The sequence below is a fragment of the Crocodylus siamensis genome, chromosome 6, assembly GCF_052110815.1.
Source record: "Crocodylus siamensis isolate JL-2025a chromosome 6, ASM5211081v1, whole genome shotgun sequence".
NCBI classification, from domain to species: domain Eukaryota; kingdom Metazoa; phylum Chordata; order Crocodylia; family Crocodylidae; genus Crocodylus; species Crocodylus siamensis.
In genome coordinates, this window is record NC_143400.1 from 87787300 (window position 1) to 87811888 (window position 24589).

The 24589-nt window shown below is 47.5% G+C and overlaps 1 long non-coding RNA gene across 3 annotated transcripts in view; it reads right to left on the minus strand.

Moving 5' to 3' along the window:
- The window catches only part of LOC149863119 (uncharacterized), a 104356-nt gene extending 80031 nt beyond the window's left edge, over positions 1–24325 (minus strand). For all 3 annotated transcript variants that reach the window (XR_016443243.1, XR_016443241.1, XR_016443242.1), the window contains exon 1: positions 23296–24325. This is a non-coding gene — a long non-coding RNA (uncharacterized LOC149863119). The remainder of the gene's footprint in view (positions 1–23295) is intronic.
- Positions 24326–24589: the final 264 nt, after the last annotated feature.

A 24589-nucleotide genomic window follows, 5' to 3' on the forward strand; every position in this document is an offset into this window, starting at 1 on the left:
GTAAGGTGGATAGAAAACTGGCTAAAGCATTGGGTTTAGAAGGTAGTAATCAATGACTCAATGTTTAGATGGCAGCCAGTATCAAGTGGAATGCCCCAGAGGTTGGTCCTGGTGCCGTTTTTGTACAACGTCTTCATCAATGACCTGGAAGATGGCAGGGAGAAGTTTTTCCTGATATCCAACCAAAACTAACTTTGCTGCAACTTGAAGCCATTGGTCCACATCTTCCTTTCTGCAGTGAGAGAGAAAAGGGTGTTTTCCCTCTTTCTGGCAGCTGTTCTTCAAGTATTTGAAGTTCCCTCTTAAACACCTTTTCTACAAGCTAAACATGTCTAGCTCCTTCAGCCTCTCCTCATACAACTTGCTTTCCAAGCCCTTTATTACCTTTTGTTGTCTGCCTCTGGACCCTCTCTAACTTCTCCACATCATTTTTAAAACATGGAGCCCAGAACTGAACACAGTCATAGGCGATGTGTAGCAGGGGTACAGGTGGGTATGTGCCCCTCCCTGAGACTGGCCCTCACTGGCTGGGGAGCGGGGTGCCGAGTTTTGCCACTGGCACTGCGATTTGCTGCTGGGGGGACGCGGCCCCCCCACAGACTCTGGAGTCACCAGTCACCCATGAACACAGTATTCCAGATGAGGCTCAACCAATGCCAAGTAAAGAGAGACTGTCAGCACCTGTATCTTGAACCTAATGCTTCTACTGATGCATCCCAAAAGTACATTCACCTTTTGTGCAGCTGCAAAACACTTCAGACGCATATCGAGTCTGTGATCTGCCAAGATTCCCAAATCCTTTTCCACGGTGGTGCCATCCAGCCAGGTGCCACGCATTTTATGTGATCTACTACAACTCCTGAATCCTTTCCCATGGTGCTTCCACTCATCCAGGTGCCCCCATTTTGTATTTATATTTTTGATTATTCCTCCTGCAGGAGGAAATGCACCTTGCATTTGTCCACATTGAACTTCACCCTGTTAGCTGTAGCCCAACTTTCCAGTCTGTCTAGATCCTTCTGAATTGCATTCACAACCTCCAAAGTGTTTGCAGTCCTTCCCAGTTTTGTATCTTCTGTACACTTGCTCAAGAAGCTTTCAATTCCAGCATACAAATCATTAATAAACAGTTTGAACAGCCCAAGGCTCAGGGCAGATGCCTGTGGATTCCATTCAAAGCCTCCTGCCATTCTGACATGGACCCATTAATAATTACCCTTTGCTTGCAGTGGTTTTGTCAGTTATCTATCCACCTTATAGTAGTTTTTAGGGGTGTGCAAAATGGGCCATATTCAATTCAGATTTGGCCCAAATCAGGGGACAGTGATTCAATTTGTTGCTTCAGATCACTGTCCCCAATTCGATTCAGCCAAATCTGAATCTGAAGATTCAGTGCTGATTTGGAGAATCAGCAATTTGGCCATAGACATAGCTTTAAATGTTTTTTCTACATACCTCGAGGTACTAGGTGTGGCTCATGAATACTGTGATGGTGGGGAAGACAGTGTCCCGCAGGAGCATGGGGAACCCCCCACATGCTTAGCAGCAAACCCAGAAGTGGACTGGAAGTAATTCCAGTCCACTTCTGGGCCCACTGGGGAGTGTGTTGGGGGCCCTCCCATACACACCCCCAGATTAAGAAGGCACAAGTCATCAGGCTGGGGAGCAGGAGCGGAGGGAGCAGGGTGCATGTTTGCCACTCACACAAGTACCCCCTTACCTCGGTGGCGGAGGTAGCAGCAGCAGCAGCAGCAGAGGAGACAGCCACAGGGGCAGCAACAGCTGATTCCCCCTAAGGTAAGTGGCGCAGAGGGTGCAGCACAGCTTAGGTGGATCCAGAGGGAAAGCCCTTCGGTGCTGCCTTAGCTCACCCAACAGGGAGCCACACTCCTGAGCCGTGCGCGGGCAGCATGCACAAACAGTGTGCGCAAACAGGTGCACTCTGTAAGGGCGTGCCAGCGTTTGCATAAGGTGGGCACGAGGTAGCTGCACAAAGGTAGCTGCACAGAGCGGCACCTCCAGGAGGCAAGGCAGCGGGAGCACCTCTGCAAGCATGGTGATGCAGACGCGGAACGCAGCTGCCAGGGGCCCCGTCCTGGTGCTGCCACCTGCCATGGGCTCTTCTGAGGACTCCACCCAGATGGAGCTCATGGTGGGGTTGGTGGCCCCTTGCCCCCCTGTCTGTGGAGGGGGCTCGGTGGGGTCCTGGGGGTGGGGCCTGGACGTCTCCTTGCCTGTCCCTCCTGGGCATGACTTAGGGCCCTGGAGGAGAAGGTAAGTGAGCTCCAGGCTGCAGTGAGCAGGCTGAGGGGGATCAGGGATGCAGAGGACAAAATTGATGCCTTTTTCTATTCTCTGCAGGCCCAGTCGCCCACTGTACAGCCCCCACAGGAGACGTATCCAATGCAGGAGTGGAAAAAGGTGCCCAAATCCAGAGCTGCTAGGCCTAGAGCGGTGGAAGATCCCTAGGTTCAGCTGGGGAACAGGTTTGATGCCCTGGCAGCTGTGATGGAGGAGGACAGTGGAATGGCCTCTGGTGGGGATGATGCCACTCCCCACACAACATGGAATGGGCAGAGAGTGAACACCAGCAGGAAGAAACACCGGGTCCTCGTCATCGGAGACTCCATCCTACGAGGACTGGAAGGTCCCATCTGCTGGCCCGACCCCTTGACACGACAGGTCTGCTTCTAGCCTGGGGCTTGAGTCAGAGACATCACGGAAAGGATCCCGGCCTACATCTGACCTGCAGACCGGTACCCCATGGTTGTCGTCTATGTGGCTATGAACAATGCAGCCAGGGGCAACCCTGACCTCATTATGAAGGATTTCAAGGCTCTGGGAGACGAGCTGAAGGAGACAGGGGCACAGGTGGTATTTTCCTCTCTTCCTCCAGTGAGTAGGCGGGGACGGCGACAGGAGGCCTGCATTGGCGTGGTCAACTGGCACTTATGCAGCTAGTGCCTCCAGGCAGGCTTTGGGTTCCTTGACCTATGCTTCCCAGCGGGGGACTTGCTGGGGTGGGATGGACTTCATCTCTCTCCTAAAGGCAAGCATGTCTTCTCTTCCAGGTTGGCTGATCTTGTACGGTGAGCTTTAAACTAGCCTTGCCGGGGGAGGGGGCTGCAAGAAGATGAGGAGACGCCATCTGAGCAAGACAGGTGACAAAGGCAAGGAGTGCTAAGGTAAGGAATGGGAGGCCAGACAGTCTCCCTAAATGGGGGGTGGCACACACAGTCTTGCAAGGCCTTAAATGCCTATATACCAATGCTCGCAGTATGGGGAATAAACAGGAGGAACTCACCCTCAGAATAGCTAGTTCAAACCCAGAAGTCATAGGGCTAACAGAAACGTGGTGGGATTTGTCCACCATGTTAGTATTAGGGGCTATAGGCTTTACAGGCGGGATAGAGAAGGAAGGAAAGGCGGGGGTATGGTGCTCTATGTCAAGGAGCACTACACATCCTCTGCCAGCAGAATGGGGTCAGAGGAGGGGCAGGCTGAAGTGCTCTGGGTCAAGATTCAAGGGGGCCATGGGGAGAGCGATTTGATGGTGGGGGTCTACTACAGACCCCCCAACCAAGGGGAGGAGCTGGACCGGGAATTTTTGGGCCAGCTTGCAGAGGCACTTAAGGCAAGGGATATAGTTGTCATGGGTGTTTTTAATTACCCGGACATCTGCTGGGAGGAACAGTCAGCCAGGACGGACTGTTCCAGGAGGTTCCTGGCTGAGATACAGGACCACCACTTAATTCAGGAGGTGCACAGTCCCACCAGAGGAAATGCCCTGTTGGACCTGGTCCTCGCCACAGGCAACAACCTGGTAAGGGGCCGCCAGGTCCTCGACCACCTGGGCAATAGTGATCATCGCTCGCTGGAATTCATCATCTGGCGCAGGGTGTCAAGGGCCTGCAGCAAGACGGTAGCCCTAGACTTTAGGAGGGCCAACTTCAACAAGTTGAGGAGACTAGTGGGTGAGGCACTGGGGTCCTTGAGGGCAGGGGAACTCAGTGTCCAGGACGAGTGGTCGTTCCTTAAGGAAACGATACTCAGGGCCCAAGGGGAGTCCATCCCAACAAGCAGCAAGGGAGGCAAGAGTGCCTGAAAGCCCCCCGGCTCACCAAGGGCATCCAGGAATGCCTGCTTACCAAAAAAGTGGCGTACACCCGGTGGGAGGGGGTTGCTATCTCCAAAGAGGAGTATACCTCCTCTGCTTGGGCTGTCAGGAAAGCTAAGGCAGACATAGAGCTAGGACTAGCGTCCAAGATCCAGGATAATAAAAAGTCCTTTTTCAAATATATAGGGAGGATGAACAAGGCACCGGGTAATGTGGGGCCCCTGCAAAGTACGCTGGGCAACCTGGTGGTTGCGCCAGAGGAGAAAGTGGAACTCTTTAACCAATTCTTCACCTCCGTTTTCTTGTGCAGGGACCGGGACTTCCCCACTGTGATGCCAGACGGACTCAAGGGGAACGCCTCCAGACCTCAGGTTGGGGAGGACGAGATTAGAGAGCTTCTGGAGGGGCTGGACGTATTCAAGTCAGTAGGTCCAGATGCTCTCCATCCCAGGGTGTTGAGGGAGCTAGCTGGGGTTATTGCAGGGCCCTTGGCATGGCTTTACGAGCACTCGTGCTGCACAGGTCAGGTGCCAGATGACTGGAAAATAGCTAACGTGGTCCCCATCTTCAAAAAAGGGAAGAGAGAGGACCTAGGCAACTATAGGCCCATCAGTCTTACCTCAATCCTAAGGAAACTCTTTGAGAAGATCCTCATGGAGCACATCTGTGATGGGCTGGCTTCAGGGATGATGCTCAAGGGCAACCAGCACAGTTTCATTAGGGGCAGGTCATGTCAGACCAACCTGATTGCCTTTTATGATCAGGTCACAAAGGCAATGGATGCACGTGTTGCTGTGGACGTAGTCTTTCTAGACTTCAGCAAGGCCTTTGACACCGTCTCCCACCCCATCCTCATTAAAAAACTAGGCAACCGTGGCATTGATGCCTACACAGTCAGATGGATTGCAGATTGGCTCAAGGGTCGTAATCAGAGGGTGGTGGTGGACAGGTCATATTCGACCTGGGGGGAAGTGGGCAGCGGAGTCCCCCAGGGCTCGGTCCTTGGGCCTGTGCTGTTCAATTTCTTCATCAGCGATTTGGACGACAGGGTGAAATGCAACCTGTTTAAATTCGCTGATGATATCAAAATTTAGGGTGAGGTGAGCACGCTAGTAGGGAGGGAAAGATTGCAGCAAGATCTGGATAGGTTACAGGAGTGGGCTAACATAAACGGGATGCGTTTCAATACTGACAAGTGCAGGGTGCTGTACTTGGGCAGTAGAAACCAGCAGCACACTTATAGAATGGGAAACTCCTTTCTTGAGAGCACGGAGGCAGGAAGGGATCTTGGAGTCATTGACTCCAAGATGAACACGGGCCGACAATGCAAGGTCACGGTTGGCAGGGCTAACCGGACCTTGTCGTGCATTCACAGGTGCATCTCAAGTAGAGCCAGGGAGGTGATCCTCCCCCTCTATGCGACGCTGGTCAGGCCACAGCTGGAGTACTGCATCCAGTTCTGTGCGCCCCATTTCAGGAGGGATGTGGACAACATTGACAGGGTCCAGAGGAGGGCCACCCGCATGATCCGGGGACAACAGGGCAGACCCTACAATGAAAGACTGCGGGACCTAAACCTGTTCAGCCTTCACAAGAGAAGGCTGAGGGGGGACCTGGTGACTGTCTATAAACTCACTAGGGGGGACCAGAAGGGTTTAGGGGAGACACTGTTTCACCTAGCGCCCCCTGGCATGACAAGGAATAATGGACACAAATTATTGGAGAGTAGATTTAGATTAGACATCCACAAGAACTACTTCGCAGTTAGGGTGGCTAGGAGCTGGAACCAACTTCCAAGGGAAGTGGTGCTGGCTCCTACCCTGGGGTCTTTAAGAAGAGGCTCCATGAGTCATTTGAGCCCAGGTTTTCTCCCGCCCAGGCGGGGGGTCAGACTTGAAGATCTACATGGTTGCTTCTGGCCCTACTTCTATGATTCTATGAGCTGGGGGGGCACAGATGGGGGGACCCTGCATGCTCTCCAGTGGACCCAGAAGTGGACCAGAAGTGCTTCTGGTCCACTTCTGGGTCTGCTGCTGAGTGCACTGGGGAGCTCCCCATGCTCCTGTGGGATGCTCCATCTGCCCCAGCGTAGCAGCTTTCATGAGTCACCTGATAACTTGAGGTATGTATAAAAGACATTTAAAGCTATGTCTATGTCCGAATTGCCAAATCTCTCTGAATCAATTTGGAAGGTTCTGATTTGATTTGGAGAAATTAAAGGGCCCCTTGCTTCTATTTGGGTTCAGAGTTGTGGCCGAATTGGGCTGAATCTCTGCCAGATCGAATCAGGGACCAAAGCTTCACACAGCCCTAGTAGTTTTGTCCAGCCCACATTTCTCTAGTTTGTTTGAGAAGGCCATATGGAATCTTGTCTAAAGCTTTGCTGAATCCAGTTATACTATACTATATCTACAGCCTTCCCTTCATCCACCCAGGTAGTTACTTTGTCAAAGAAGAAGATTGAATTTATTTGACTCTTTGTTTTTCATAAATCCATGCTAGCAGCTTATGTTCAGTCTCTCCTTCTCCAGATGCTTACAAATGGTCTTCCTTAGCATATGTTCCAGTAACTTCACAATTATTGAGGTGAAACTACCTGGTCTGTAGTTCCCTATGTCCTCCTTTTTGCCTTTAAAAAAAAGTGTAAGAAGGACACTATGGTGGCCCTCATCCAGTCCTCTGGTATCTGGCCCATACATACATACCTGGTCCATCTCCCATGACTCCATGAAGATCATTGCCAAAGTCTCTAAGATATCCTCTGCTAGTTCCTTCAGGACCCTGGGATGAAGTTCATTCAGCCCTATCAAAAGCTCTCTGACACACTTCTGTTATGTTATCCGTCAGCTTGGCCCCTTCCTTATCCAGATAATTTTCATTAGCTGTCTGGCTGTAGCTTAATTTATTTTGTGAAGACTGAGGCAAAGTAGCTGTTGAGCATATACACCTTCTTTGCAACTTCTGTTAGGAGTTTTCCTGGATTAACACAGGATCCACAGCTTCCTTGGTCCTTCTTTTCTGACTGACATACCTACAGAACCTCTTGTTATTGTCCTTAACCTCCTTTGCCAGGTGCAGCTTGTTTTCCTGATTTTGTCCCTGCACATTCTTGCTATTACCTGGTGACCAGCCCATTCTTCCATTGCCTGCATTCTTTCTTTTTGTGCTTGAGGCATTCTGGAAGCTCCTTGTGCAGCTGCACTGGTCTTTTGCCATTCTTCTTGAGCTTCCATCATGTCTTCTTGTTGGGCTTCCAATACTGTGCTCTTTAGCATGAATGAATGGTGCCACCCATGACTGGGAGGGCACCATGGCAGTGAGTGGCAAGTGGGAACTGCCTGCAGTCACTGCCTGCAGTGGTTGCTGAGGAGGAAAGGGGGTGGTGAGCAACATGCAACGAGCAGGGACCACCCACAGCTGCTAGTGGACACATTGGCAGTGACAGAAGCTGGTGGTGGCCAATCTCAGGGGGGTTCACATGCCCCCCTGTGTCTCCCCTACACATCACATATGGTCTTCAGAAGCTCCCAACCCTTCTGAGTGTCTTTCTTTGTCCTTCAATATATCTTCCCATGACACCATGACTCCTTGAATTGGATGAAATCCACCTTTCTGGAATCTAGCATCCTAATTTCATAGATTTCATAGACATTAGGGCTGGAAAGGACCTCAGAAGATCGAGTCCAGCCCCCTGCCCAAAGGGCAGGAAATCAGCTGGGCTCATAGGATCCCAGCAAGATAAGCATCCAATTTACTCTTGAAGGTGTTCAACGTAGGTGCTTGAACCACATCTGATGGCAGGCTATTCCAGACCTTGGGGGCTCGGACAGTAAAGAAATTCTTTTTTATGTCCAGCCTGAAGCAGTCTTGCAGTAGTTTATAACTGTTCAACCTCGTCATCCCTAGGGGTGGTCTGGTGGACAAACACTCCCCCAGATCCTGGTGGTCACCCCTGATAAACTTATAGGTGGCCATCAGATCACCCCTGAGCCTGTGCTTTTCCAGGCTAGAGAGTCCCATAGCTCTCAGCCTGTTGTCGTAAAGTCTCTTTTCCTGACCTCTGATCTCGTGTGTGGCTCTTCTCTGGACTCTCTCAAGCTTCTCCACATCCTTTTTGAATTGTGGAGCCCAAAACTGGACACAGTACTCCAGCTGCCGCCTCACCAAGGCTGAGTACAAGGGGAGAATGACATCCCAGGATTTGCTTGAGAAGCATCTGTGGATGCAAGCCATCATTTTGCTCACTTTACTAGCCACAGCATCACACTGGAGGCTCATGGTCTTCTTGTGGTCAATCATGACCCCCCAAGTCTCTTTCTTCCATAGTGCTAGCCAGTGTAGCACTGCCGAGCCTATAAGGATGGTGCAAGTTTTTCCTCCCAAGGCGGAGATCCTTGCATTTTTCAATGTTAAACACCATCAGGTTCTCATCCACCCACTTGCTGAGCCTGTCCAGGTCTGCTTGGATCATCCGCCTGTCTTCAGGTGTGGATGCTTTGCCCCAAAGTTTGGTGTCATCAGCGAACTTGGCCAGTGAGTTTCTGACTCTAATGTCCACATCATTAATGAAGATATTGAACAATATGGGTCCAAGGACAGAGCCTTGGGGGACCCCACTGGTCACAGGGCACCATGATGAGTGACTTGCATCAATTACCACCCTCTGGGTCTGACCATGGAGCCAATTTCCCAGCCAGCGGATCGTGGTGGGCCCAAGGCCACAATTGGCCAGTTTTTCCAAGAGGTGATCACAGGATACCAGATTGAAGGCTTTTTTGAAATCAAGATATATGGCATCAATCTCTTCGCCCTTGTCCAGGTGATAGGTCACCTGGTCATAAAAGGAAATGAGATTGGTCAAGCAAGACCTACCTGCAACAAACCCATGCTGGCTATCCCTCAGGATGTTGGTGTTGGCCAGTCCATTAAGGATGGCCTCTTTAATACACTTTTCTAAGATCTTCCCCAGGATAGAAGTCAGGCTGATGGGCCTATAGTTAGCCAGATCCACTTTCCTCCCTTTCCTGAAGATAGACACCACATTGGCCTTCTTCCAGTCTTCAGGCACTTCACCAGAGCGCCAGGAGCTCTAAAAGATCCATGCCAGAGGGTGGGCTATGATGCTTTCCAGCTCCTTGAGTACCCTGGGGTGTAGATTGTCAGGGCCAGCTGACTTGAAGGTATCCAGCCTCTCAAGGTGATCCTTCACAAGTTCAGCACTGATGGAGGGTAGGGGATCTCCCCCACCCGGAACCACTTGGAACCACTCTGCTCTCCCCTGTGCTGAGGTGGCAAAGCTGTCACCACTTCATAGGTATCCTGTTGGAAGCTGCGGGCTAGGACGGGGTGAGGGTGCCCTAGCACTGCTTTCCTCCCCCAGCCCTGGCCCTGGCTGCTACTTCCAAGTACATGGTGGAGCATGGATACCTGCAGGGTCCACCCCACTCCCTCCCCTGCCTGTGGACTGCATGCCTTGGAACAGGAGAAGCGTTGAGTGGGGGAGGGAGGCTAAGTTCCCCACACTTAGCAGGCTTAGCAGTAACATGTTACAGTCCCCTGCCCCTGCTTCCCCTGCTGGGCCTCCTGAGCTTCCTCTGCAAGACTCACAGCCCTCACTCCCCTTCATGGGTGCTGCGGCCCCCCAGCAAGGCCTGGTGGCAGCTTCCAGCTCTGCCCCAGTCCCATGCTGTCACTGCCCCAAGATCCCAACCCCAGCTCTGGATGCAGCTCTGGGGTGCTGTGCAGGCAGGGTTCATGGGTAGGTGAGGAGCTGCATCCGAGGCTGGGGCCACGGCCAGGATCATGGGTCAGTGACAGCACGGAGCCAGGGTGGGGCACAGCTACTATCTGCTGCCTGCCTGCCTGCCCTGTGTTTCCTGCTCCTGAACACTGCTGTCCAAGACCCCATCCCACATAGGGAGTTTTTGTGAGTTGTTGCAAGTGGGGGAGAGGTTCACTGACTCGGCCCATGACAACTTGCCAAAACAGCCTATGTGGCCTTTTGGCTAAAAAATTGCCCACCCCTGGCTTACACTGTCCTTGAACAGTGGTACAAAGAAAAGGTAGGGAAGACTTGTATCTTCACAACTGACCCATCTGAATTCCGGTGGCTATTGTAAGTTTTATCTTCACAGTAGAAGAATGATCTCGGAATACAGCAAAATACAGGCAATACAAGAATCTCTGAACACAGGCAAAATATGGAGGCTGATCACAGCATGAGTGATCTCTTTCACAGCGCTCTGGCAACTTGTCATATACAACATGACCTCAGGCCCCATTTCACTATTCTGTTTGACTTCGCGAATCTGTGTTGTTTCCCACTGCTCTTCACTAAGGAGCTTCAGATTCCAATTTGCCATCATTTTACAGAAACTAAATCATTAATTTTTCTACATTTGAGTAGGTTTTTTCTTTCTTTCTTTTTAACGTTCAGTTAGCAGAGAGGATGTAACAGGCACAAAAATGAGCTTTCATAACAGAGCTGACCCTGCAGTACTTACTGTAACTTGTTTTGAATTTTAAAGTAAATAAACAGAACATCAAAGCCCAGGACTTAACGGTATATAATAAAGTGTTGTCAAGCTGTGACAAAGTGACTCTTTTCACCAAAGACCCATCTTCTTCTCCCACTGAGAAATCCTAAATTTGAGGTTGAACACTCTCCAAGAATGACAGAGCAGGTAACACTAGCATCAAAAGTTTGCAATTGGTGAGATTTCTCTACTTAATGATTTTGATAGACAACAAAATGTTTTAAAGTTATAACTCATTTAAAAGCAGAGAAAGAAAAATGACAGAAAGTAAAACATAGAGAATAATAAACCTAACAGCTTCCAACCCCTGAATACCAAAAAAGGAAAACTATGAAGTTTTATTCTATATCATCACTTTTGTTATATTCTGAAATGGCTTTTAATAAAAACCCTGTTCATTAAGTAGAAGGATATATTGGTGTTAAACAACTCATGTAAAAAACCAGATTATTAAATTATCGAAAAACCCTTATAGACAGGCCTAATAAAGTTGTTTAGTTAAGAAGTCACCAAGAATGAATTAGTACAATGCACAATTCTTCTAACTAATAGACTTAAACATAGAATCAGTTGATCTGGCAACACAGTCTTTTAAACTTTGCATTATCTGCTTTTTCATTGAAATGTGGTCAATAGAAAGGAATGTTTAAGCTAGAATTTAGTAGACTAACTATAACCTTTTCAACATCAAATTATTATAAAGGTTTTATTTACACTTATGGCCCAACCTTATTCTTCTTATTCAGGTGAGTCCATCTATATCTCCAACCTGTACTCTACCACCAGGTTGGATAATAACTATCTATTAATCCCTAGCTTTTTGCCTGACTCAGTTCATGAGCCACCTTTCCACCTGGCTCCAGCAGTTACTATGGGTTTATTCCCAGGTTCCTGTTATTGATTCCCAGGTCTTGGCTCTTCCTGGACCAGATTTTTTCCCTTCCTGCAGAGTTCTCTTTCCAACCCCAACTCTCTTTTGCTTCCTGGTCTACCTTAATGGAAAAAAAGAAAGCCTCTAGCTTCTTACAATAGTTTCTTCAGGATTCCTACTCACATACATGTGGTCACCTATGTCACCCAGGCCTGAATTGAGCCGTTCAACTCAAGCCAACAGATCCCAACTTTGTGACAGCACTATTTACTGTTCAAAGCTCCATTTCTGCATGCCATGCAATATGAACTGCCACCCAACAAAGACCTCTGTGGTGTAACTATTAACAATTACCAATTCTTAGACCACCTACTGGCATCTAATCAATTCAATTTCTGTGTTTATGGCCTACTCTGTTATAGAGTGCCCCCAAAACAACAACAAAAGCTCCTCATGAAGGAGGAAAAATTTTACAGAAGATGTGTAGGTAGGATAATATTCTAGGAGCTACATTTTCATGATAATTTATAGTCCTGAACTGTGTACCAAAAACTGAGGACCTTACACAATCCTTAATTGGAAAAAGGAATTCATATTGAAAACAATGGGATTCAATGGGAAGTACGGATTGTTGGAATTCAATCTATGGCAATATGTAGGGGGTGCATGTGGGTGCATGTGCACCCCCTGAGCTTGGTGGTGCACCCCCTGCAAAAAGTGCTTCCGATATTGCCAGCAATGCTCGTGGGTGGTCGCTGCTCAACCCCAACCTCCCCCCTGCTACTGACACCACCAGTGGCATCTGAGGGCAGTCCCCAATCTGCCACCAACACTGCCAGCGGTGTCTGCGGGTGGTTGCCAACCGCCAGTTGCTGCTTGCAACCCCCCCACCCCACTCCACCAACATCACCATGGCTACCTGTGGGACGTCTCCACTCGTCACCACATGCCCCCATTGCCAACACCACCACCGCCTGTGGGTGATCACCATGCCCCCCAAGCCTCTGGGGGCACAGCATTTATGAATTCAATGACATGGAGGCATGTCATTTAAAAACCTTCCTGGAGGAAGTAAACTTTCCATATTTCCCTATGTGACAGGAGCAAACTGTCATGCCTGGTGCAAACACTGGCGCGCCTCCTGTCTATGGGCCAGCTATCCACCTTAGTCATCTGCTACACCTTGATGTAATAATATTAAGATGTTAATTGGGTGGGAGGCTGCTCATTTTGAACCCTGATGTTAAGGGGAATATCCGTAGCTCCATTCCACCCCTACACTATGGCCCAAGCCTTGCAGATGGCATCCCAGGCAGCTAAACTCAGCTGTACCCTTCACCCTTTTAGCTGTGGTCCCCTCTCTGGGACCATCAGCTCTCCTTTAGGCGCTGGCTCCATCACAGGCCAGTCAGGATCCTGGGACTCTCTGGTCTGCCCATCCCTCATGGTGGGCCACCTTGGCCTTTCAGTCTCCCCTTTGGGTCCTGGCCCCAGCATGGCCCAGTCAAGGATCCCTCAGGACACGCCCAGGCTGCTTGCCTGCCCCCAGAGTTCGGGGTCTTCCATTTCCAGCTCAGGTGTTTCACAAAGCATGCCTATCCCGCAGGGTCACTCATCCCAGCAGGCTTAGGCACTTCAAGAAGTTATCCTGGCCTTCCCTGCATTCTATAACCCACCCAAAGGTGGGGGCTGAGGTAAAGGTGCCCTGACCCATCGTACACTAGGGAGGTGATCATTCCTGGCATTTACATGGGGACTACCATGCCACCAGCAGCCCCACAAGGCCATCCTGCCCTGACAGGGTGCAGTTTTAGGTCATTCTCAGGATCAATGAGGCCTCCAAGCCATCCTCCTAGCTTCACTCTTACCTCCAAGGTGTTTCTAGCAGAGCTCAGCAGAGAGGTTTCTCCTCTGCTGGCTGATCAAGAGCTACCCTCAGCTCAGGGAGCTGGACGTTAAAATGGCCACCCTAATCAAGCACCTGCCCCTCCCCGGCCCAGTCCTTAAAGTGGCAGGCACTACCAGTGCCCTGACACACCCTATATAACTAGCCTCCATAAGAGCCAATACTAAAGCTCAGGTTATCATTTTGTTTAATTTCATATATCACCTGTGTGATAAAAAAACCAGGCACGATTAGTTAACCAATATTTACATATAATTTTGTGTCTATTTATTATTTTGCTTCTAATAGTCATTGGTCTTAAATACCTAACTGCTTCTATTTTATTGTCTAAATGAGAAAATAACTTGTCAGTTCAATTGATCTACTCTTTGCTAAAATATTAGAAATTAACCAAACTTCCTATATCCTGCCTACGCCCATACTATTCTGCAAGAAAAAGGAAAACATTGCTGAAACGTGCCAAATGCAAAATCCATTTCCCAGAAGAAGCCACTTTGATGAAAATATTTTTGACCAGTTCTGGCTTAAATGAAATTTGAACTTTAGGAATCAAAGCATAAGACCTTTTTTGTTGCATGACCGTCCCCACTCCCCCACCCCCCACACACAACATTTGTGGGTTTTTAAAGCTTTGTCCCTATTTTATGAATTCCCTGTGTTATGCTCCTTCACTTGTTTCTTTTTTCTTTAAGCTTTGGTTTCCTCCAAATTTCTCACATCACATTTTCATAATTTCACTCTTTCCAGCTGCTATACTCTAAGGGAAGTCCTATTAGAAACCTCATGCATAACAGTTCTATTACACAGCCAACTGCTCCATGTATATGATACTTTGCTTAGTAAATTATACATGTTATTTTCTTGTTAAACATACTCCTTTCTTGAGACAATTGAGTGGGAAATGTTAAGACGGTCATCAAGATCTCTCTTAGATGTGAAGAGTTTCCAGGGAGATTCATGGATCTTTTTTCTTAGTTATTGTTTTTGCAGTAAAGATGGAGCCATCTGTTCCTCTGAAGATGAGCCAAATTAGTTGAAAATAATTCATTCAGGTAGTCAGTGAACCACAGAATCTCCAGGTTTAAGATGGCTGGGAGGTTTTAACAGTGAATGCCAAGCACCCTCTGCACAGTTGGATTAGATTTTATCAAAACACTGTAAACTCCAAGGAGTTCAAGAATTAGAAGTCTGTGTAGAAAAGAACCTTCTCTTTCTCCCTTGCAGAAACCACAACACTCCTCCATGCACTATTATAACAACACATACTTATAATGTATAACAAACATCACGATGAATTCAGACAAGTCAAAAGGTAATTAATTATACAATCAAACCAAAACTTCATAGATTTTATAGACATTTGGGCTGGAAGGGACCCAGAGGATTGAGTCCAGCCCCCTGCCCTAGGGGCAGGAAGTCAGCAGGGATCATAGGATCCCAGCAAGATAAGCATCCAAATGTGTTTTGAAGGCATTCAAAGTGGGTACTTGAACCGCATCAGGTGGCAGTCTGTTCCAAACCTTGGGGGCCTAGACAGTAAAGAAGTTCTTTCTTATGTCCAGCCTGAACCGATCACAGTGGAGTTTGTGACTGTTAGATCTTGTCATCCCTTGCGGCGCTCCGGTGAACAATCATTCCCCCAGATCCTGATGACCACCCTCATGTGGCTCTCCTCTGCACCCTCTCAAGCTTCTCCACATCCTTTTTGAATTGCGGAGCCCAAAACTGGACGCAGTGCTCCAGCTGCGGCCTCACCAAGGCCGAGTACAGTGGGAGAATAACGTCCCGGGATTTGCTTGAGAAGCATCTATGGATGCAACCCAGTGTTTTGCTCGTTTTACTAGCTGCAGCATCATACTGAAAGCTCATGTTCATCTTGTGGTCAACCATGACGCCCAAGTCCCTTTCATCTGTAGTGCTAGCCAGTGTAGCACAACCGAGCCTATAAGCGTGGTCCAGGGTTTTCCTCCCAAGGTGGAGAACCTTGCATTTTTCAGTGTTGAACACCATCAGGTTCTCCTCTGCCCATTTCATGAGTCTGTCCAGATCTGCCTGGATCACCCTCCTGTCCTCAGGTGTGGATGCTTTACCCCAGAGTTTGGTGTCATCGGCGAACTTGGCCAGTCTTCTTCTGACACCAATGTCCACATCACTGATGAAGAAGTTAAACAGTATAGGCCCTAGGACAGAGCCTTGTGGGACCCCACTGGTCACAGCACACCAAGACAATTGACTCCCATCGACCACCACCCTCTGGGTCCTACCGCAGAGCCAGTTCCCCAGACAGCAGATCATGGTGATCTCAAGGCTGCAGTTAGCCAGTTTAGCCAAGAGGTGAATGTGGGATACCAGATCGAAGGCTTTTTTAAAGTCAATGTATACAACATTGATCTCTTCCCCCTTGTCCAGGTGATACGTCACCTGGTCATAAAAGGAAATGAGATTGGTCAAGCAAGACCTACCCGCAACAAACCCATGCTGGGTATCCCTCAGGTATTGCCTTCAGCTAGTCTGTTAAGGATGGCCTCCTTGATAATCTTTTCCAAGACCTTCCCCAGGACAGAGGTCAGGCTGATGGGCCTGTAGTTTGCTGGATCTACTTTCCTCCCTTTCTTAAAGATAGGCACCACATTGCCCCTCCTCCAATCATCAGGCACTTCACCAGAGCACCAAGAACTCTCAAATATCGATGCCAGGGGCTGAGCTATGATGCTCGCCAGCTCCCTGAGTACCCTTGGGTGTAGCCCATCAGGGCCGGCTGACTTGAAGGTATCCAGCCTCTCAAGGTGTTCCTTCACGAGGTCAGCTTCAATGGAGGGCAAGGACCCTCCTCTGCCCAGGCATCCCTAACCCATAGTGGGCAGGGCCGTCCCATGGGGCTGATGAAAAACTGACGCAAAGTACCCATTTAGCAAGTTTGCTTTTTCCTGGGCGTTAGTTGTCAGTTGCCTGTCTGGTTTAGCAGGGGTCCAGTGTTGCCCTTGCTTTTCCTCTGGCTCCCTACATATCTGAAAAAGGACTTTTTATTTTCCTTGATATTTGTAGCTAGCTGGAGTTCCATCGCAGCCTTGGCTTTCCTGATTTGCCCTCTGCAAGTCCAGACTAAAGCAGAGTATCCCTCCTTGGTGGCGGTTCCAGCCCTCTATCCTTTTTAGGTGTTCCTTTAAAGACAAAGGAGGTCCGCCAGTTCCCTGGAGAGTCAAGGGGGCTGCTGTGCCCTTTTGCTGCCTTTCCTCTGAGATGGGATGGACAGTGCTTGCACATCCAGGATTGCTCCCTTGAGGAGCAACCACTCATCCTGAACTCCCCTCTCCAACTATTAAAGAGAAGTTGTGTTCCTTTAATATATGTTATGTATTACAAAGCTGAACTGTCCCATTGATGTGCATATATAGTTAAATTCATCATCAGCTGAAGTTATATCAGTTAGAGAGCTAAGAACATGGATGAAAACCACTGCAGCTGAAAGAATCTAAGCACTGAGAATCCAATTTTACAGTTTCAAAGTTAATGGGGCTTGTTACACTCATTGCTGAAATCTATTGTCCTAATGATCCTAAGATCACCAAAAACCTAGGTACCTGGAAAACAGTGGTCTAGCAAAGAGCTTCTTTTAATTTAAAGGTTTTATACTAGTACTCCAATACTTCCTTAATAGGGACCTACTGAGCTCAATCCTCCAAGGTAAGGAGCACATTAGAAAACACTTAAATGTCCTTAATCTGCTCTAGTAATCTTACTGAAGGCTTTAAAGTAAAGCGTACACTTAAGTGCTTTGCTGAACAGGGCCCAATGCACTTAGAAGCAAGCCTACAGTAAGCAGACTTTGGAGAGTACTATAAACAGTGTTTGAGCAATAAGCAGCAAGAAGAAAAGCATGAAGTGACTATGGTTCAAGTGGTAAAGACATTAAATTGCTTCATCTCATGAGGAACCACGAAAAGGACATATGACACATGGTACTGCACAATTTGAGCTCTTTAAATACATTCTATAGCAACCAGGTGGGATGGCACCTGACATAAAAGGGATACTCACTATAAGTTAATAGCAAGCATAACAAAGAATACTACATATGTTTGGCATGCTAAACTGTCTGAGAATAAGAATATTTCCTATTTGACTATACACCCACAACAAGAGAGTGACACTGCAAAAACACATGAAGCAGCAAATCTGGAAGTGATGCAATTGTAGCTGGTATAAAAGACAACAGACAGTAATGCAAGCATCATTCAATTCTTAAAACCTTCTTTAAAATATTTTCTTGCTGCTCCTGACACACAAGGTGTGCACACACCACTATAAGAGAGTCCTATAGACGTTTTTTTAGCTATACATATTCGGCAGCTAGGGTTTGCAGTCCTTTGACATGGACAACCCGCATGGAATTATACACTCAGGGGAAACAGTAAAACACAAGTGTGTCTGTCCATTATATTTACAATGCTTTAAAACTCCCACTTGCAAGCATCCCAGTTTATGTCTAAATCATTTCAGCACAATCACTTTGTGGTTCTATTCAGTATCAAACTGATTTATTCCAGTGAAAACTTCCTCTGAGTGCCCAAAGGTTTGGTTCCTCTGTATTTCCTCTTATCAACGCCTGAGATTGAGATACAGTGGGTGCATCTACACATTCAATTAAAGTGAAGCAATAAACTTGGATGCAGTTTGCACTGGAGTCAGCAGCTCTTGGGCACAGCATCTACATGTGCACCTGGAAGAGCAGCACTTTGAGCCAGGGTGGAGCAGGCCTGGGTTGGCAGTAGGCTCCGGGGTCAGTCCCAGGCTCTGAGTGGTAGCTTTGGGCAGCAGAGGTGCTAGCTGGGGCATGAGAGTGCCAAACATACAGAACCACGTGGCAGGCAAGGGTTTGGCTCCGTGCTGCCTGGACTGACCAAGTGCAATTTCCACCCGCAGTCTCTGTCTAAATGAGTGCTTAATTGCAGTTATTTACTTTACTGTACCAGCATCCTATAGCAGAGTTGATTAGTTTACTGTACCCTAATACTGGTGCATGTGTAGACTGTGACACTTTACTACAGAGCTAATTAGTCAACTCTGCAGTAAAGTGCACATGTAGATGCACCCAGTGTGTAACAAAACATGAATATTAACTGATGCATAATATCAGAAAAACCTCTGACTTCCTTCTTCCTATGAGTTGTACTAGGATGGAGAACGGTTTGGACCAATACATTTGCATATATCACACGTATCACTTACACTGTAACCAATGGATATCCAAATAGTGCTTCAGTGTGGCCCTACTTTAAAAAGTTTTGTACATGATTTAGGGTGATATATTTGCCATGAGTTATTCATCCTTAGTTTAGTTAATGCAGAAATTCCTATGTAACTGCACTGTGTTAAAAAAAAACAACAACAAAACAACCCACGCAATTGGATAGCTTATTACTTCTTACTAAGTTTATTTTTTTTTTACATAATCACTGTTTTTCATTTTATATAAGAAAAAAAAACCCATTACTCCTCTATTATTCCTTCTTTAATGTTAGATACATTTAAGCATAAATGTGGCTGGTATTAAATATTGCTCAGGAACAATGATAAGGAAAAATAATACTACATTAAACTACCACATTAAACCTGCCAAAGCTGTGACAATTGAATGTTCATTATGAGATTGTTAAATGGCTATTCTATCAATAGCTCTGGTGGTACAATGTAGTTGCTTAATTAAATGAGGCAAGTTCCTATTCATGCTTTATTTATCAGGCTTTCATGCCACAATAATACAAAAATGAGTTGCAGCACTACTACAGTGCTACAAATGCCATATTTCTTTCATATATTAATTATGTTAGTGTGTATTTGCATTTTCTATATTTTGTTTATGATGAATCAGGACTTGATTTGAAAATACAACCAATGAAAGAAATTGAAATATCGACAGTAAATGTCAGGTATACTGTACTGTAACAAACAGGTAAAGTGTAAACTTGACAATCAAGCATAAAAGGCATGCATGCAGTTCACATGTGGCTTCTATATATACAGTCTTCAAAGGCGCTATCTGTATTCTGTCTAGTTTGCATATATCAAACTCTCATTTCAACTCATGGTTGATGAGCTGCACTCATGAGTTGATTCATGAAATATTAAACTCTAAAGTTGCTACAGCTAACAATAAGACACTGATCTACCTGTATTTCAAGTTGTTTTTTAATTGAATGAGAAATACTGTGTACACACACACACACACACACACACACACACTAGCTGGTTACCTTAAAAATTAGATAAGAAACAAAGACAAAAAGAGGCAGGTGCTTGGAGATTTGGACCATGTGAAATAATCTCATCAAAGATCAATGACCTCATCTTCATTCTTCCCCTCAAAGATGCCAAATAAATAAAATTGATCACATTTGTCTGCAGTGTGAGATGCAGAGCCTACTATCATGTGCCTATTGACATTTTAGGGAGGTTTCGTTGCTGCTTTTCTTTTTCAGACATGGTGGCAGTGTGGTTTATATTGTAATAATTTGTTGAAGATCCAATACAGTAAACATCTAATAAGGAAAGAGAAACTAGTCTCTCCGAAGGAACCAAACAGACACTTGTGTATCTGAAACACCTTGGGTGCAGACAGAAGAGCAGTTCCCCATAGCAATCCATAGCACTTCGCAGGAAATGTTATGAGTTGCAGTGATTCCCTGGACCAAAAGGAAGTTCACTGTTGGGCCCAGGAGTTGGGAATTCTAGCTGCTTGCTGCCAGCCTGCAGCCTTATCTCTGTAGTAATGCCATGCTCCCTCCCAGGCAGGATACTGTTTTCAGAATGGGATGCGCTAAAGGGAGCGGAGAGAGTTTGAGCTGGGGGGATTTCAGCCCCTGAGGCAGGGAGGCTCCAATTGACCCGTCCCACCCTCCAGCACCACCCCAAAACCAAACTCCCTCCGCTCCCTTTCCCTGTTCCCATTCTGAAAACACTTCCAGGCTGAGAGCTCTGCAGACAGAAGTTACTGAAGGCACTCTGTTTTGAAGCACGTTCATCTGAACCCTCATGCAATGAGGGTTCAGATTTTTATAGGATTGGGTACTTTTATAGCAGCCTACAGCTGTGTACTTTTGTTTGGCCATGGCTGTAAGCCACTTTCTGAGGCCAGATCAGGCAAAAATAGTCACTTCTGTCCCTACCTGTATGCTCTCTTGGCATCCCGCAGCAAGGGCTTGTAGTTCCCATGGATTCCCTCATGGTGCGTGTTTGCTGATGGACCTACATATTCCATGATGCAACAGTCTCTTTTGGCCAAGCCTCACACTGTATCCTAGGAATCCCATAAGTGTGGGTGTATTATTCCCAGAAAACAAATACGTTTTAACTAGCTATCATTTCTGAGGATTTTGTCTGTAGCAAGCTCAGGAATTCACGTGCTCGCACTGGCATTGAATACCTCTTTAAAGCATGTGAATAAACAGTTGAGGAAGGAAACTGCAACTTATATTAGAGAATAGTTTCTCTGGTGCTCTGTTTATCAAACAGATAATGGAAAATTCATGCCCCAGATAAGAGGTTTGCAGGGACAATTTTAAGCAAAGTGGCGCATAAAAAATTGGCACAACCAGATGAAATGAGAGGTTCAGGAGGAGCAACAGTACAGAGCCTGTGAACTGATCCTGCATGGATTCAAAAGGAAATTGAATGTCTGTGTGCTAAAATAAAGTCAGAAAAACCCTGTGTACAGCAGAGAGCAAGACAGTCTACTAGCTCTTTTTTTTTGACAGATGTGAGGAGGAAGCTAGGCAAGCTACACTGGGAAAAACATAATTCTTTTAAAGGGATCATAATTGATAAGCCTGCTTTGTTAGACACAGAGCTGAGATTGAATGAAAATAACTCTAAGTGCTTTGTTTTCTTAGTATTTTCCCATTTCCCTTTTCACTGAATTGTTGTAAAATGTCAAGCTTATTTCACTTTTAGGTCCAAGTGCTGGATGGCAAAAATGCATTAAAAAACTTTTACCTTTAGTATGTCATCCTCCCCTCCATAATCCCATAACACCATCACTTTGCCAGTGCCTGCATCTTTAGAATGAATGCCCACTTATCAGAAATGCAATTCAAAAATATTAATTAATGTTGTTCCATTTGTATGCACAGCAACTCCCATTTGTATGCACACAATTCACCCAGTCTGTGGTCTATAGCTGGCAAATAACACCACTTAGCAGCTGTTAAATAGGGTAATCACCTGTTGTTATCCACAGGTAGCTTTAATTCAAATGCTAATTGCTCTCAGCGCTCTACTCATAAACTTGCCCCAGTGTCAGAGATGGTATGCTCCACAGCAGATGGATGCTAGAGTGAAATGGATTGCATTGTCCCTCAGCAGAAAAAAATAGAACTGTAACCAAAAAAAAAAAGAAGAAAAAAAAGCCATACTTCCCTGGAGTGCCGTGAAAAAGGATGCCACAAGAATTAAACAGTCACAGGACCTCAGTGTCTCACAGTCTGAGACTTATAAAGGGACTAAAGCTAAATAGGAAAAAGAAACAAAACAAATGCAGAAGAAATGCTGATAAAACAAATTACCAGCATTGGGAGTAGAACTGAAGTTTATCTACTAACATACCCAACTGATGAAACATTATATGAAATTTTTCTTCCTGAACGTGCTTCATGTGTCTAATTTAGACAGGAAGACAGGAAGACCGGAAGAAAAAAATGAAAGGCGAGTTGCTAGAGCGGGTTAAATATTTTCTATATATCAATGGAGAACATTAAAACAGGCTTTCCTTTAAGTTCCAGTTTCAGACTGGAAGCAAATTTTATTTTTCCAGGCCATAGATTCTGAAGTCTTGTAAAATAATTCTCCCCAGGAACTTGGTTCCCATAGTTGGAAAATGTACACGTCTGTCATATCTTATTACAATCAATTTTCTATTTTCGTCCTCAAATTACCTCAATAGTATCCAAGTATCGAAGGTTTACTGTAAGATTTCTTGACGGGATATCAAGTGGTTCTAGGGTGCAGAAACACATTTACTTTTTGTTTCCCAACCACTATGTAGGCCTTGCTGGAGCATGGACTGGTGCAACCATGGACCGGTGAATACAGAAATCATACCTGTTAGCACATGAACCACACTAGGCCTCAGTAACAGCTTGAACAGTAGATCTTGGTGACCGGAAAGTAGACCACATATGGCCAAAGTGAGAGGGCTGGGAAAGTTAGCAGTAGAAGCTTCTAGACACCTCAGAAGGCCAACGGATGGGAAGCAATGGATAAAATGGGTAAAGGACAGCAACACAAAAATCGGAGTAACCTGATAAACAAGTTCCCCTATATGGTGAGACTAGATGTGCATGATGTCACCTCAAGATGTTTGGGTGTTTGGTGAAAAGTCCGCTGTAGATAATATAAATATAACTTGTTCTGAACAACATATAAAAAAGATCTGGTAACCCTGAATACTGTGCACTGAGCTAGGAGCCATACTTTATGCTGGTGTCATATTCAACCAATAGACCTAGCTAGTGCTATGCCTGAATGGGGCATGATGTTAATGTCTAGTGTTTGGGAACAATAAAACCCAAGAGCCCTTGTTTCTAAGAATCAAAGCCTGTGGTCTCTATCACAACAGGATATTTAGGAATAGTAGTATACTCTCATCAACGGTATCCTACTACTCACTGACAATCCAAACGGATGGAGCCTGATGTCACCAGTACTACTTCACCCCATGGCAGGGGGTCGGACTAGATGATCTACTTGGGTCCCTTCCGACCCTCGAAACTGTGAAACCTCTGACCATGCCTGTAGTCAAAAGTCATATTAATTCATTATTTCCTAGTATTTATACTGGGTTGTAAGGGGATGGGGGTGTGCCACTTACCATGGGACCCCGATCCCCAGATGTCCCCTGGAGAGGAGGGGTACGCGTTGGACCGTCCCGCTTCGCCGCTCTCGCCTGCCACGACTTGATGGAAATATGGGGTTCACCCTTGCCGGGAAGCTGGCGGTCCACGTGGGGTACAGTACCTCCAAGGTCCAGGGGTCCTGAGGGCTCCTCCTCCCCTACACCCTCGCCCGGTCCTCCGGGTGGGGACCCTCCGTTGGGGCTCCCTTGTCTTCATCTTAGCTCCGCAGTGGGGGGGGTACCCCACACCGCTGGGCCCTCCCCAGGAGTCCTATCAGCACCTAGTCTCCCTGGTGCTGATCGCTCCACTCGTCCTGAGGTGTCTCTAACTCAGGGGCTCACTCTCTCGACCCGGGGGAACTACAACTCTGCCCCCTGGCCTGCGGGTCTTCCCCGCGGCCAAGCGGCCCGCAGCCGCCGGAGGAGGGTCCTTCCGACCCAGCCTCCCTTCCCGGCTTCCTCCGGTGCAATGGCCACCGGTCCCTTTTGTACCTCCGTCCGTTTGGGGCCTGCTGCGCCCCCTGGCTCCGCCGCCTCTGGCCTGGCCGGCTGGTGCTGCGCCGCTCCTGGCTTCGCGGCGGTCGGCCTCCCTGCCGCTGGTCCTTGCCGCCCGGCTCCCGGCTTTACCGCACCCGGCCCAGCCGCCTCTGGACCTCCGGCTCCCGGCTTCGCCACCGCCGGCTCCCCGGCACTTGGCCTCGCCGCTGCCGGCTCCCGCCGCGTGGCACGCGGCGCGGCTGTACCTGCCTCCACCGCTCCCGGCTCCGCCGCTCCTGGCCTCGCCGCTCCCGGCTCCGCAGCTCCCGGCCTCGCCGCTCCCGGCCTCGCTGCTCCCGGCTCCGCAGCTCCCGGGGCAGGCTCCCGCCGGAGCCTCCATCCTCCCTTGCTCAGGGTAGGCGGTTCCTTTTTATCTCCCCGCGCCGGGCCCGCGTCAGCGCGGTTCCAGTTCCGGGAAACCTTAAGTTCCCCACCCGGCTTCCGGGCCCGGACCCGGAAGCGGGGCGGAACTCCGGGATTCCCCGCTCGGGCCGGGCCCCTCAGGGTCCCGGCCCCCTCACATGGGTCATCACCATGGTCTCTGAAAGAATTTGAAACAAGGATAAATTTAGTCCTAAATTTCAAAGACATAACAAATGGGCAGCTTGAACAGGCAGGTTGAAAGGTATTTTAGCCAGTTTTTAGGCAGTTCTTTCCATTTTATGTCCATTTCATTCATGGGAAATAGAAGTAGGTTTGGATTGAATTTGAATATTGGAATACATATAAAGTT